Source organism: Astatotilapia calliptera, chromosome 9 (genome assembly GCF_964374335.1).
Source record: "Astatotilapia calliptera chromosome 9, fAstCal68.1, whole genome shotgun sequence".
Classification (NCBI taxonomy): Eukaryota; Metazoa; Chordata; class Actinopteri; order Cichliformes; family Cichlidae; genus Astatotilapia; species Astatotilapia calliptera.
Window position 1 is genome coordinate 1692288 of NC_137430.1, and position 16746 is coordinate 1709033.

Here is a 16746-nt window from a genome sequence, read left to right on the forward strand (position 1 = left end):
GTCTTGCCCAAGGACACAACGACCGAGACTGCCCAAGCCGGGGCTCGAATCAGCAACCTTCCGATTACAAGGCGAACTCCCAACTCTTGAGCCACGATCGCCCACAGAAAGTAGAAAGAATGAACCCAAATTTGAAAAACAAATTGGCTAAAATCTGTGCACAGACGGGGCTCAATTGGGTTACAGCCCTGCCAATTGCTCTGATGACCCTAAGATGTTCTGTTAACCAATCCACAGGTGTCACGCCCTACGAGCTGCTAACAGGGAGTCAGTTTCCGGCACCCTGGACAGAAGTCCTGGTGGAGCAGACCACCAAAAGTAACAGGTCTCACGCAGAATATTTGAATGAATTAAAAGCTCTTGTGTCCAGTTTCTCAAAACAGGTTACCTCTGGAAGACCCACGGCAGACGGAGAGGTCCCAGATGCGAAAGCAGTGTGGCTGAAGGTCATTAAACGCAAGTGCTTGCTCATAGGGGGTCATATGATTGTTGGGTTTTTCTCTGTATCTATGAAGCGCCTTGAGGCGACTTTTGTTGTGATTTGGCGCTATATAAATAAAATTGAATTGAATTGAATTGAATTGAATTGAATTGAATTGAATTGAATTGAAAGAGCCCCGCTGGACCGGTCCGTACGAGGTGACTGCCCGGACGGCTACAGCAGTCCTACTGAAGGGAAAAGGCGACACCTGGTTCCACTGGACGCAGTGCGCCCCAGCAGACGACAGCTTGGTGGAGGAAAAACCATCTCCAATCGACACAGGTGGAAATAAAAAGAGGCAGAATAAACCCTCTCACATGTGCAACGGGCCGACCAGTAGTCCACCTGGAAGGCCGAAGCAAGAAGTGGAGCAACGCAGGAGATCGCCACGACAGCGGAAAGGAGTGGTAACAAATTGAGAACCAGAGAAGACAGGATTCAAAAAAACAAATTTTATGCTGAAGTACAAAATTCACACAACACAATGCACACACATGGATCAGGACCACACAATGAGACACGTGATGAAGGGAAACTGATAAAAATGCTTCTTACAATACATAATATTGGTTATGGCTGTGTGTTTTCTTGTTTATATGTTGCAGACCGCCCCACGAGACTTGTCTGAACACGGATGCCATTGCAGCCCAGCGCTACCAGAGAGACTTTTTATTGAAACAGGACCGTTAGAAAGATCAAAGCGCGAGGTGTCAGGTAAAAGGGATGGGTGCCTCAGCACATATAGTGGCATAGAATTGGACTACGTTAAAGGGTCCACAAGCTCATTCACGTTCTTATTCCAGTCCAGGGATCCATCGGTCAGTGGGAGTATACACAGCAGGGGAATGGTGTTCCTGGGAAAATGTGGTAAGTTGGACAGGAAAAGGGTGGCAGCCATATGTGCCAGATGGCTTAAAGGGAATAGCCATTCAGAGGGATTTTTCTGCTTTTCAGAACCCTGTCACAATTTCCCTAGGTCCATTGAACACTCTGTCCCGAACCAATAGCCCGGGAGGTGTGTTCTATCTGGTAATCGGGGTGGACGTGTCGGGAACTGATCCATTTGGGGTAATTAGAGTAAACTTAGTTAATCCAAAGCCTCAGCCGTTCATAGCAAACTTTGTCACAAACACAATTGACAAAACAATGACTTCGGTAACCAAGACAAAGGGGAAATTGGGGAACGGGTCGTTGACTGTAGCCCAAGAGGAGCCAGAACCAAAAGGGAGACCAGTCCTGACGGTGGATTACACTAGGATGAAGCCTCAGGAACTAATTGAGCGTGCCACTGGTTTCAGTGATAGTAATCTATGGATGGACTGGGTGGCTCAAAATGCTAAAGAATAACATGTATCTGATTGTGTTGCCTGTGCTTCTGATAGACCACGTTTGTTTACAGAGCCTGCACCACTGTATCCAGAGGACAAGTGGGGCTACGACTGTATGCTGCGACTGACTAAAAGTGCAGTGAGTACTGGCAACTGCACTCTGTTGTCTGGTCTTTTTCCTCCAATCCCAAAGCAGACAACAGTGGGACCATTTATGCCAAGACCAGGCAACTATACATGTTTTAAGTTTTCAACAGATGAGGCAAAGTACGAATTGGGAGAAATTGATCCAAGCGTGTGTGTCACTCTCACGGGAAGAACCACAAACAATGTAAGTGACCCAAACACTCTGATTGGAACATGGGCTAGAAGTGGGTTGTATTATTACTGCGGACACCGCACTCTTTTAGTCCGGGTTCCTCTGGGAACTGAAGGTACGTGTGCTATGGTACGGTTGGGAGCTCCACTCACACTGATCGGAAACCATCACACGCACTTTAGCTGCCAGACGTAAGAGACACATTTTGGCAAAGAGAGGGAACCAGGGGACGCATGTTTACGACCCTAGATTCAATTCACCCACCTGGATTGACTCCATAGGGGTGCCCAGGGGAGTTCCAAATGAGTATAAACTAGCAGACCAAGTTGCTTCAGGATTTGAAAGTATATTCCTATGGGTAACTCCCAACAAGAATGTTGATCGTATAAATTATGTCCACTATAATTTGCTGAGACTCTCTAACCTAACCAGAGACAGCATGGAGGGGTTTGTGGAACAGTTGGGTCCGACCTCGCTGATGGGAGTGAAAAATCGAATGGCCCTTGACATGTTGCTGGCGGAAAAAGGGGGCGCATGCGCCATGTTTGGTGACCTATGCTGTACCTTCATCCCTAACAACACTGCTCCAGATGGCTCAGTAACTCGAGCTCTGGAAGGGCTGAAAACTCTGTCAAAAACCATGCATGAACACTCAGGAATTAACAACCCGCTGGAGAGCTGGATGACCTCTGTGTTAGGAGAGTGGAAAGGGTTGGTGATGTCTGTAATGCTGTCTGTTGCATCATTTCTAGGGATATTGGTGACTTGTGGTTTTTGTCTCATTCCTTGTGCCAAAGGTGTCACGTTTTAGTTAACGGACTCAGGCGCAGACCGGGAATCTTTACAGAGTTAACAATTAGTTTATTGACACAACGGCACCAGGTGATGCTATTTACAATGTGCTGGAGGGAGGGGAGGGGGGTCCAGGGTTCTGGGGTATGTGAGGGGAAAGACGGGAATCAGACGCACTCCAAAGGCTCTCTCTCTTCACTCCCCACACTGGGGAAACACAAATCCACTCACTCGTCCACAGGATGACAGGCAGGCAGGGAAAGGTCTGTACACAGAAACTTTAGTTAGAGGCGAACAGACGGAAAGAACTCACAGATTCCCATTCTCAAACTACTGAGCGACTGACGCTGATAGCTCAATGATCCAGCGACGAGTGACACAGTGCTGCTGTCTTAAATCGGCCTTGTGATCATCCCGATAGGCAGCAGGTGGGTGGGCCAGGGGCGGGAGCCCATAATGAGCACCGCCCCGGCAGATGAGAGAGAGAGAGAAGGAGAGAAAAAACATGTTGCCTAATACAGGATCAGCTGGTGAGGCACAGGGACCATGACAGTACCCCCCCCCCCCCCCCCCCCTCAACGGGAGCCCCCTGGCGACCCACCAGGCTTACCCGGATGCAGACGATGGAACTCCCGCAGCATGCGCCTGTCCAGGACGGCCGCCCGAGGGACCCAGGACTGTTCCTCCAAGCCGTAGCCCTCCCAATCCACCAGGTACTGGAAGCCACACCCCCGCCGCCGAGAATCCATGATACGGGTGATAGAGTAGGCCGGCAGACCGTCCACGAGCCGGGGGGGAGGAGGGGGCCCGGAAGGCGGGCACAGAGGACTGGACTGGAGAGGTTTAACCTGAGACACATGGAAGACGTCGTGTATTTTCATGTTGCGAGGCAGCTTGAGCTTAACAGACATAGGGTTAACCAAAGCAGAGATCTCGAACGGGCCGATAAAGGTGGGAGAGAGCTTCTTGGATTCCGCCCAGACGGGAACGAAGCGTGTGGAAAGCCATACCTTCTGTCCAACAGCATAGGCAGGAGCGGAGAACCGGTGGCGGTCAGCAAAGCATTTATTACGGTCCTTGGTGCGTAACAACGCAGCCCGGGTGGCCTTCCACACCCGACGACACCTACGCAGATGCGCCTGGACTGATGGCACAGAGTGTTTGCCTTCGATGGAGGGAAAAAGAGGTGGCTGGAATCCCAGAGAAGCTTCGAAAGGTGACCGGCCCGTGGCAGAGGAGGTCATGCTGTTGTGGGCGTATTCGATCCAGGGCAGTTCCTCGCTCCAGATGGCCTGGTTGGAAGAGGCGACGCAGCGCAGGGCCGCCTCCAACTCCTGGTTCGCCCGTTCAGACTGGCCATTGCTCTGTGGATGATATCCAGAGGACAGACTGACCTTAGATCCCAATGAGCTGCAGAGCTCTTTCCACACTCGGGATGTGAATTGAGGACCTCGGTCAGACACGATGTCATCTGGAATGCCGTGCAGGCGAAAGACATGGTTGGTGAGTAGGCGAGCAGTCTCCAATGCTGTAGGCAGCTTGGGCAGAGCAACAAAGTGAGCCGCCTTAGAGAAGCGGTCGACGATCGTGAGTATGACCGTATTACCTGCAGATGGTGGGAGGCCGGTCACAAAATCCAGAGAAACATGGGACCACGGCCTGGTGGGCGTGGGTAAGGGATGAAGCGAACCCGAGGGTGGCTGGTTTGGGGTCTTGTTTCGAGCGCAGATTGTACAAGCGGAGACGAATTCTTTGGCATCCCCGCTCAGGGTGGGCCACCAAAAGTAGCGCTGCAGGAAAGTAATGGTGCGGTGTATTCCTGGGTGTGTGTGCCCACTGTAATACCTGAGACCTGACAGGTTGGGGAACGAACAGGCGCCGGGGCTGCCTCCTGGATCCAGTTCAGCTCTCTGAGCCTCGCAAATGGCAGACTCGATTTCCCAGGAGACGGCCCCCACCACACAGGTGGCCAGGAGGATGGGAGCAGGGTCCGCCGGGTCTTCTGAGGTGGAGAACTGTCGGGACAGGGCGTCCGGCTTGACATTGTGAGATCCTGGCCTGTAAGTGATTGAAAAGTCAAATCGCGTAAAAAACAGAGCCCACCTTGCTTGTCTGGCGTTAAGCCTCTTTGCGGATTGCAGATATGCTAGATTCCTATGGTCTGCCCAAACGATGAACGGTTGAGCAGTGCCCTCCAGCCAGTGCCTCCACTCCTCCAAGGTGAGCTTGATGGCAAGAAGTTCCCAATCACCGACGTCGTAGTTGCGTTCTGCGGGGGTGAGACGATGGGAGAAAAAGGCACACGGGTGAAGCTTACCATCCCTCTGTTGTGAGAGGACCGCTCCTACTCCCGTGTCGGATGCGTCCACCTCCACCACAAACTGCAGGGTTAGATCGAGCTGGACCAGAATGGGTGCCAAGGCGAATCGCTTTTTCAGCTCCAGGAAGGCTGATTGGGCAGCATCGTTCCACTGGAAAGGAACCTTGGGAGAGGTTAATTGTGTTAAAGGCAGGGCTACCTTGCTATAGTCCCGGATGAATCTCCTATAGAAGTTAGCGAAGCCGAGGAACCGCTGCAGCTGCCGTCGGTTGGGGGGTTCAGGCCAATCTATTACAGCTTTTACCTTAGCTGGGTCAGGGCGTAGGTCTCCCTGCTCGATGACGTAGCCTAAGAAGGCAACTGTGGACATGTGGAAGTCACATTTCTCACCTTTTACGAACAACCGATTCTCCAGCAGGCGTTGCAGGACCTGTCTGACGTGGGTTTCATGCTCAGATAGAGATTTGGAGAAGATCAGGATGTCGTCGAGGTAGATGAAGACGAACCTGTTGATGAAATCCCTCAAAACATCATTGACAAGTGCTTGAAAAACTGCAGGAGCATTAGAGAGGCCGAACGGCATAACTAAGTATTCAAAGTGTCCAAGGTGAGTATTGAAAGCTGTCTTCCACTCATCGCCCTCTCGGATCCGAACCAAGTGATATGCATTCCTCAAGTCTAATTTGCTGAAAACGGTCGCCCCCTCGAGCAGCTCAAAAGCAGAGGTGAGAAGTGGGAGTGGATATTTGTTCTTGATGGTTATGTTGTTTAATCCACGGTAGTCTATGCACGGGCGGAGAGACTTGTCTTTTTTCTCGACGAAGAAAAATCCTGCTGCTACGGGCAATGAGGACGCGCGGATCAAGCCGGCAGCGAGGGACTCTGTGATGTATGACTCCATAGCCTCCCGCTCCGGTAGAGAGATGCTGTAGAGACAGCTTGTAGGCAATGGCGCGCCCGGGAGCAGGTCGATAGCGCAATCGTAAGGTCGGTGCGGAGGCAACGACTGGGCCCGATCCTTGCGAAACACTTCAGCGAGATCATGGTAAACAGGGGTACTCCGGACAAATCGGAGGGCGCGGTTGACTCGGCGGGGGAGGCTGCTGTGTGAGGCGGTGAGGCAGACTTAAGGCAGGTCATATGGCACTCCTCCCCCCACCCCGTAATGCGTCCCGTAAGCCAATTAATGCTCGGGTTGTGTTGACGAAGCCAGGGTTGCCCGAGAATGAGCGGTGTCCGAGTGGCCTTGAACACAAAAAAACAAATTTCCTCGGTGTGGTTGCCAGACAGAGTAAGAATGACGGGCTCGGTGACGTGAGTAATGTCAGGTAGGCGCTGGCCAGATAAAGCAGTGACATGCAGAGTGTGCTCTAGCTGAAGGCGGTATGCTAACTCAGTCAAGTGTGGCTTACCACAGAAATTTCTCCATAGAAATGCAGTTGTGGTGTCATTGTGTCACTGGCTTCCTGTAAAATACCACATTGATTTCAAGATTCTACTTCTTACTTTTAAGTCTTTCCATAATCGTACACCTCATTCTCTCTCAGATCTTCTACATATTGCCACTCCATCTTGTACTCTTAGATGCTCATACTCTTTTACTCTTATTGTACCACCTGCTCGCCTGACCAGCAGGGGCTTTAGAGTTTTCAGCCAAGTGGCCACTCATCTTTGGAACTCCCTCCCACACCACATTTGCAACACTGATTTTTTCACTTCAACTTTAAAGTCAGTCTGAAAACATAGCGTTTTATGATTGTCTATTCTGTTTGATTTTCATTTTATGATGTATCGATTTTTAATTTTATGGTGTAAGAAAAATATTGTTAAACACTACTGGAGTCATGCTGTTTAACTTGCAAATTAACCAAAGATTTAAGACAACCTTATCTACACAAAATTAAGAACATCATAAAATGTCCCAAAAATCAACAGAGTTCATGATTCAACAATAAGAAAGAAAATGAGCAAAAGTGCATCCATGGGAGAGTTCTAAGGTGAAAACCACTGCTGAACAAACAGAAGACTTAAAAAAGCCATTTATTACACAGGGCAGATAGGATTGGATACATTTTTTTTCTTAATAAATGAAATTATTTATCAAAAATCATAAAATCTGAAACACTTAAAACACACACACGCACACACACACACACACACACACACACACACACACACACACACACACACACACACACATACACACACAATCAAACTACATTTTCATGGCACCATAGCTCACATAGCACACTCAGTATCACTCCTTTTTTTACTGCCAAGAAAATGTACGCTCTGTCACACACACACATCCACTAACAATCCACAAAATTATGAATTTGGGAGTAGGATGCTGGGAAGTCTTTGTAATAAACAAAGAATTGGAGAGTAAGGAGATATGCCAGAGAGACATGCAAGCAAATATCTTTGCAAAACCCTCAGCTCCCTCTGCTCGCCCTTTTGACCAACTCCCTTTCTCTATTCCACTAAATCACCTCAAACATACTGCTTCATCTCTCCTTTCTTGTCTCCTTTCTGTATTTAGGTGCCTTTGAATTAGATCTTTAACTCTCTGACTCTACAGTTCCACTTATGTCCTTCAGCCCCACCATTCCCTCCCCCTTCCCTTCAAGCCTCAAGCCGATCTTTCACATCTGATATTGTCTTAATTTTTTCCTTCATCTTATCTTTCTCTTTTGTGTGTGTGTGTTTTTTCCCCCACAAAAGATATTGCTGCATATATTGCAACAATGGCAGTGTTGCAATAGATTGAAGTACATTTAAAGCAGCAGCATGCATTTTTATTTTATTATATGTTTTCTTCTTCTTTTTTACTTTAACACTATTAACAATAATTGGGTCATTATAACCTAAGCTTTCACTATACAGTTCTCTTTGCCACCAGGTACAAAATCCCGGGAAAAGAAAGGCAACCAAAAACATCAGGGGTGCCCTTTTTGTTTCTAGCAGCTTTCCCCCAGCCTGGTCCTTTTCAAACACTCCAAGTGTTTGAAAAGACTTCCAATTAAGCTTTGAAAGATCAGTCATGAGGGAACAATCATAAACACTACTGTCAGTCAAGCTTGTCAGAAAACCAGAATCACATTGCACCTTCATTTAAAACAAAATCAGCAAAAACCAAATTAAACATAAAAAAAAAAAATCACAAAGGCAGATCCACATGGTATCCACTACTGCACCTGAAGGTAAAAGAGGGACATGTGAATTATTAAACATTAGGTCTCTCTCTTCAAAATCCCTGTTAGCACATGGATTAATAATTGATCACCGTATTAATTTACTCTGCCTTTCAGAAAACTGGTTACAGCAGGATGATTATATGTTTGTTTAAATTAAACAACAACCCCGAGTCATACTAACTGTCAGAATCCTTGAAGCAAAGGCCAAAGAGTGTATGTCCATTTCAGCTTATTAATCAACCGATGACCCAGTTTGCATTCATTTGAAAGCCTCAGATTCTTAGAGTTTCAAATGATATTTAAGTGTGTACAGATATATGTGCAGGTCCTTCACAAGCTCTTTCTTTGTGAAGGACTGCTAGAAAAAGTTTAAAATGACTTTTATCAGTCCTGAATCAATCTCATTAGGTAACGTTAACATAACTTTTGAAATGTTTCCAGTGTGGGGGAAGGCACTCAGCTAAGTAAAAGTGTAAAAGTCAGTAAAAAGTTGTATATTCAGAAACTTCATGTAAGTATCAGCACCAAAATGTACATGAAAATAAATGTCAATATTTTTTTCTTCAGTTATTTAAAATGTGCATTTTGGATAATTGTTATGTTGTGTTACATATTATTGCTGTAGATGTTTATAAGCTTGATATATTTAAGTTAAGTTTATCCACAGAGTTACATCATATTTTATAAGGATATTATGGGTTTTTAACATCTTTGCCCAGTTTGACCAATTTAGCAAAATATCAGCCTGTTTAAGGCTCTCACACCTATTCTGTCTGACTTAAATTAGTTATGGCATGATTTTCTTACCCAATAAAGGAATATATAATATATCAGTCTACTCTTTATTTTATCAGAAAGATGCAATTGATCACAGCTTGTGAATTTTCTTTTTAACCATATAAGTAAGCTTTCAGATAAATGTAGAGGTGCTAAAAAAGCCTCTTGGATAAGGAGTAAAATGTCTTCACAAAATGCTTTTCAAACTCCTTAGATATGTATGTTTGCTGGTTCGCAGTCATCCAGGTCATGGTAGTCTAAGTAAATTTTCTTAGCTTGATTCTCCAAGTACTCTCCAAACTACGCCCAAGCTTGGGCAAAGTAACTCTAAGTGTGCTGAAAAAGTAAACTAGTTTCAGAGGCATACAAAAATCACAATAATACAACAACACTTGTACTCATACACACAACATCCTTTCCAAGTCATAAACCTGTGAATTTCATAAACGCTCCAATCGGGAAGAATTTGGCTGGTGCTGTGCTGTTTCTCGTTAACAGTAAATAGCATCACTGGGTCCTGGTGGTGAAATTACACTATATCATGGCTGAGAGCTCATTAAAAATGGATATGAATGGTTGACTAACAGTAGCTCCCAGGCTGGAAAGTGTCAACAGGCCTGCCGCTTTTCTTCCATGTTGTAAAAAATTCAAACTGATGTGACACAGTGGGCACGTTGGTGCCAGACATGCACAGTGATTTATGCCTCTCATTTTCAGTAGGGGACATTTTAAGTGAAGGCACAGGGAATTTGCCAATTTTACAGTGAGGCACTGCAGAGGAAACAGTTGTATATACTTGGTACATTGTTGAGAGAAAAAGCAAAGACGCCAGAAAACAGCATCTGTCAAGAGCAAGCTCACAAATTACCTGTTGGCACTCTCTGACGAACATTCAAGGCCAACTGCCACACAAACAAAGCAGCAAGTACAAAAGACAATTTATGTTATTGCTGTCTGAACAGGCTGTGCCTTAATATACAAAGCAATAAAGGATGTGGAGCTGAAGGGAACTGGCAGTCGTCAGGGACGTTAGTAGGATACAAGAAACTATTATCTCCCACCATACAGCAAAGTCGATTTGCTGTTGAAAGCTCTCTGGCAACTGAGTTTGACAAGGAAAAGTAAGATCCTACCCTCCTGATGACATTGTTGGCTTGGCAGGAGGTCTGTAGCGGAAGTCAAGTCCCTCAAATTAGGAGGTCAGCGATAAAGGAGACCCACTAAACAGGCCAAACAGGTGCCTGCAGCAGAGACCAAGACCATTTTCAGGATTATCAGACCACTGATCAAAAAGGAGACAGAGAACTGTTGGAGGCTGACCTACTGCTTCACACTTAGGTAGCACAGACCCCCTAAAGACTCTGGAGGCCGGGGTTGCTCAGCGCAGCATGTGGTCTCCTCAAGGTGAAGAGGTTACTGGCTCTTGACCCCAGTTCCACTGCTGAGAACCATGCTTCTGTGTGTGGGAAGCTGGAAGCAGCAATGAGGCTCCATTACTGGGTTGCTGGCTGGTGAAAAGCTTAGCCAACAACCCCCATCACTAGGGAAAATGTAGGGGAATAAAGCAGTTGAGGATGTTTCTTAATAATTTACCTCATAACACTAAGTCCCACAGACAAAATGAATGTCATAAATCTATGTGGAAATCTTTGAGAATATGTAAAACTCTTCCTTCAGCTCATCAAAAACAACAGCAATGTCTGCTGGGTCCATTCTCTGATCATGTCATTTTGTCATGTAATATGTGAAGTTAATAAACTATAAACAAACCTTTATTCAAGTGGCAGCCAATTAAGAAGACATGTGGGGGAACTTTAAATAGACTGGTTCTTATATAGGACTTTTCTACTCTACCTCAGCACTCAAAGCGCTTTGTACAACATGGTTTGTTCACTTATTCACACCCATTCATACAAGCACTATGCTTAAGTGCTCAAATAGATAAATTGAAGAGCAAAGTGGAGTTACATCTTACCCAGGGATATTTGAAATCTAAAGTGAGGCAGCTAGGGACTGAACCACCAATCTTCCAATTAGTAGAGGACCTGCTCTAGCTCGAAAACTAAGAGGACTCCATATCATTTGTCAGAAATTAAAATTATCAGTCAATAGAGTGCTGAATTTAAAGACACTACGAAAAACAAAGTGCATACTCTTGCCACATGAGGCCAGAGCCCAGGACCCACTGCACCAGCATCAGATGTCATTGCCAAGCCTGTAGATGTGTGTGTGTCTCTCCATGTGATATACCAGCCATACCTGTCACTGACCCACTACCAAAGTGGTCATGCTGAAAACTGTTACAGGCAGCGTAACTTTCACAGCTTCTCCAGACCTTTTCATTTCTTTCATGTGTTCTCAGGATGAACCTGCTTTTACCTGTGAAAACTACAGAGCGCCAGTGTTAGACCTGCCAATTCTGGTATATTCATCACTTCTTGGAAGTAGTTTTCCTGTAATGTGACACAGAGATTATAGTTACTGACACTTATTTTTAACTCTGTCGATCAATATCATTGTCATTCACTCAATTGCTTTGTTCATTTATAGTACTGAATTCCATTTCTCAAAAAAAAGAAAGAAAAGAAAACAAAGCTCATTTCTTATCAGGGTGTCCCGGTTCAACACCTGACGCAGCAACGTCCGAGCTGGCATGGCTTCATATTTATGCCGCTTGCTCATGTCTGTGGTAGGCTTGGTCTAGCATGGGGGCCTAGCCTAGGAACCCAGGCAGGAACTTGAACTTACAACTCCCGTTTCAAAGGCGTGTAGTCTTACCACTATAATGCAATGACTGTGCTGTCTACCAGTAGCTGGTGTTTCTCCCCCCTGGTGTTCCTACCAATCCCTTTGTGTGCTCCACTCATGTATTGAGCCTGTTTCTCTTAGCCGCCGTGATGCCTGACAGAAGCGTCCAAGTGGTACTGAGGTAGGTTATTGGCCAGTAGTTGGATGGGACCAGTCTCTCCTGAGCATCCTTGGGGATCAGGACTGTCCGGCCTTCAGTTAGCCATTCTAGGTGTGTTTCATTGACTAGCAGCTGGTTCATTTGTGCTGGCAAACACTCATGGAGTGCAGTCAGCTTCTTCAGCCAGTAGGTCCTTCTCTCATATGCTTTTCCAGTATTGCAGGGGTGGTGGTGGTGTTCTTATATGGTGGTGTTGTTGCCCTGCCACTGCGAGAGGCGGCTGTAGCTCAGGGTACAACAGGTCATCTACTGATCGGAAGATTTATGGTTGGATCCCTGGCTGCCCAGCCTGCATACCAAATGTGCTTGGGCAAGAACCTAACCCCAAGTTGTTCTCTGATGCAGCTAAAAAGCATAGAACAAATTAAATGTGGCATGTTGTATAAAACCCTTTGAGTGCTCTGGGAGAGTAGAAAAGCACTATATAAGAATCAGTCCATTTATCATACCTTTGATGGTTCTGTGGAGAACAGCTGGTTTATTCTTCTGCCTTCCATTTCTCTCTTATATCTCTTCAAGCAGCTGCCAAGGCTGCCAGTCTTTGCTTGCCAGATTACAAAGTATGGACAGCTTGGTGCACTTCTTCTTAGCACGTTCTGCAGTTAGCTAACTTCCCTCTGTGCTACCTGATTCTTGGCCTCTAGTCTCCTTCTCCATGGAGGATACTGCTCCATATGGTTGTTGAACTTGTAGCCAAGCATTTCATTGATCACTGCTGCCATAGAGTAGATAAGATCCAATCCAATCCAACTTTATTTATATAGCACTTTTAAAAACAACAAAGTTGACCAAAGTGCTTTCCAATAATAAAACAGAGATAGCAGTTAAAACCATACTTTAAGCATACAATGAAATCAATAAACAAAATAAATATATAATTGAAAAAGAAGATAAAAATAAATCAACATGAGTAGAATAAACAATAAGATATACAATGAATAAGATTAACAAAGTAAAAAGATTAAGAATGACCAACAGCTGACTAAAAAATGACTACAAACTGGCTCTGATAACACTCCTAGAAAGCCTTTGAAAAAAAGTGTGTTTTTAAAAGTGATTTAAACGTTTCAAGTGTTGGGGCCAGCCTAATATGGAGGGGCAGTTTGTTCCATAGTTTGGGGGCCACAACAGCGAAAGCTCGGTCCCCTCGGTGTTTCAGTCTCGACATGGGGACAGCAAGGCGTGACTGGTCAGATGATCTGAGAGACCTTTGTGGAGTGTATTGGTGTAAAAGGTCTGAAAGGTAAGACGGAGCCAGGCCATTTAAGACTTTAAAAGCAAGCAATAAAATTGTAAAATGAATTCTAAAATGGACAGGCAACCAGTGTAAGGAGGCAAGAACAGGGGTAATGTGCGCACGTTTGCGTGTCCCTGTCAACAGGCGAGCAGCAGCATTCTGGACCATTTGCAAGCGTGATAGTGAAGCCTGATCAATACCAATATAAAGTCCATTACAATAATCAAGGCAAGTGGTCACAAATGCGTGCAAAACTCTCTCCAAGTCACAAAAAGAAATAAAAGTTTTTACTTTAGAGAGCTGCCTCAACTGAAAAAAGCTTTTTCTCACCACTGTATTTACTTGTTTGTCCATTTTAAGAGCTGTGTCAAATTTTACTCCAAGGTTGGTGACAATTGATTTGACACACGATGTAAGAGGACCCAAGTCAGATGGAGGGATACCAGGTCCATTCGGCCCAAATATAATGACTTCGGTCTTCTTTTCCAGAGCCAGCCATGCTCTGATATCCTTAAGACATTCTAAAATAGGCCTGAGGGGGTTAAGGTCATTGTGTTTCAGCGGTAGATAAATTTGACAATCATCTGCATAAAAATGAAATGAGACTTTATGTTTTTTAATAATATGGCCAAGGGGAAGTAAATAAATACTAAAAAGAAGGGGCCCAAGGATGGATCCTTGAGGTACACCACATGGGAGGGGGCCGGAAGATGAATGAAATTTACCAAGTAAGACTGAAAAACTTCTATCAGAGAGGTATGACTTAAACCACTCCAAGGCAGTGCCTCTAATTCCAACATGATGTTCTAGACGATAAATCAAAATATTGTGATCTACTGCATCAAAAGCTGCTGTGAGATCCAAAAGCACAAGTAAGACAGACTTCCCAGAGTCAGCAGTTAATAAGATATCATTAAAAACTCTCAAAAGTGCAGACTCTGTGCTGTGAAGTGCTTTAAAACCAGATTGAAATACCTCAAAAATGTTTTGACTCTCTAAAAAAGTCTGCAGCTGTGAGCACACTTCTTTTTCTAACATTTTAGAAACAAAAGGAAGCTTTGAAATAGGTCTGAAATTACTCAACAAAGAGGCATCCAAGCCAGGGCGTTTCAGCAGAGGCTGGACCACTGCCTGTTTAAAAATTACAGGTACATGGCCTAAAGTCAGGCTGCTGTTTATAAGCCTTTGAATATAAGGTCCAATAGTGCCCCAAACTTCTTTAAAAAAGCGAGGGGGAAGAACATCACTGGGAGAGCCAGACTTGATTTGGGTGACACTTTTACCCAGTTTAAATAGAGACACAGGTTCAAAATGGCTAAAAATTGCTAAAGGCGTAAAAATAACAGAAGGGTCATAAGAAGGGGGTAAAATATGTGCTCTAATAGATAAAATCTTCTCCACAAAGAAATTTAAAAAAGCTTCACAAGTTTCAGCAGAAGCTTCTATACAGTTGGATTGGGGAGGGTTAAGAACAGAGCTTAAAATACTAAATAAGACACGGGGCTCATGGCAGTTGTCATTAATAACACCTGCAAAATAGGCGGATTTCTGGTTCTTGACAATTTTCTGATATCTATGCCAGCTATCTCTTAAGATATCATAAGACACTTGTAGCTTGTCTTTTTCCCATTTGCGTTCTGCTTTTCTGCACCCTCTTCGAGCAGCCCGAGTGATGTCGTTCAGCCACGGCTCAGACTTCAATTTAGGCCGCCTGACCTTCAGAGGAGCAACAGTATCCAAAATGATTTGACAAGTAGATAAGAATTTTGCAGTCAGCACCTCAGTGTCGGCACAGACTGAGAGCTCTGAGTCAACATTTAAGGCCTTATTAAAGGCGGTAGAAAACTGGACGGCACTTGATGGTTTAAACATGCGAGAAGCAGTAGGAGGGCCACAGGTAGTGATATTACAGGGAAGAGAAGTTTCAAACAATACAGGCATATGATCAGAAAAGACGACATCATAAATTTGAAGATTATAAACAGGTAAACCATAAGACAAAATCAGATCCAGAGTGTGTCCATATTTATGAGTGGGACCAGTGACAGACTGCAAAACATTAAAAGCATCAAGTAGGTTTAAAAAGTCCTTTGCCAATGGTTTAGTAGGACAACACACATGAATATTCATATCACCCAAGATTAAAACCTTGTCATACTTTGGCATTATTTCAGCCAAGAACTCAGAGAAGTCATTAACAAAGTTCCTATTATATTTTGGTGGACGGTAGATCACCGCACAAAGAACAGGATGACTGCTACCAAGCTCAAACATATTCAGTTCAAAACTGGAGAAAGTGACAGGTGACAGCTGGCGACAGTGTCACCTGGTTAGTCTCGATAATGGTCACAGTAGGCATTAATCATAGTGCTGCGTTCACATTATCTACTAGAACTTGTGAGGGTACTTCATGCAATCTTGGTAACCTCTCAGAACTAACGATCGTTCTTCCATCACACTTGGGGCTTGATACCCAATCTCGGGTGGTGGTGATGATCTCCCCCACTCAACTGTTTGTCCTATAATATAAAGAATCACTTACAGCAATGATAAAATTACAGTTTTATCATATACAATTACATCAGATGGTATATCTGTTCCTCAAGCTTGAATCCTCAGCGAAAGGATGTGGGCCCAAACCTGTCTGTGCTTCTTGAGCCAGTGAACCCCGAATGCAAGGGTTCTACCATCCTCCATTTGGCCCCCTGAGTCTCCTCTGCCAGCTTCAGTCTCCAATCATAGCACCAGAGGGCCTCTGTCGCTATTGTTGGCCTCAAGCAAAGCACCTGAGATACTCCATTTCTGCTGCTGGCCTCCCTGTCAGATTCCTGAACTGGTTTGTCCCTGCCAAGGACCACTTGGCCCAGAATTGTCCCACATTGCCTCATGGCTAGGCCAACCAAGACAATTTTTGGTCCTTTTTTTTTTAAACTGAGTCGCTCCCTGTTTTTGATTTTGGTTTTTTTTTAGGGTGTTTCCTCTTTTGTTTTGATAGCTTTTGTCTCGTATGTTTAGTATTCAGTTTTACTTTCCCCAACCTTGTTTCCCCAATTGTTTCTACCTGTGGCTTCCAACTACTCTTAACGTTTCTACTGTTTGTTTCCTGCATGTCAGCCTGTGAGTTTTTCCTGCTGCTTTATGGACATTGTTTACTGCCTTTTGTTGAACTTCATCTTTACTAAATTCATCTTCACTTGTTTATTTACTCCATCATTTAACAGAATCTGATTTTGGGGGGTCTGAACTTTCCAATATATATGTGGCAAATCAAGATCATTTTTAAACAGTGTTGTTGTATTATCTTAGTGAGCACTCGTAAATAACTAC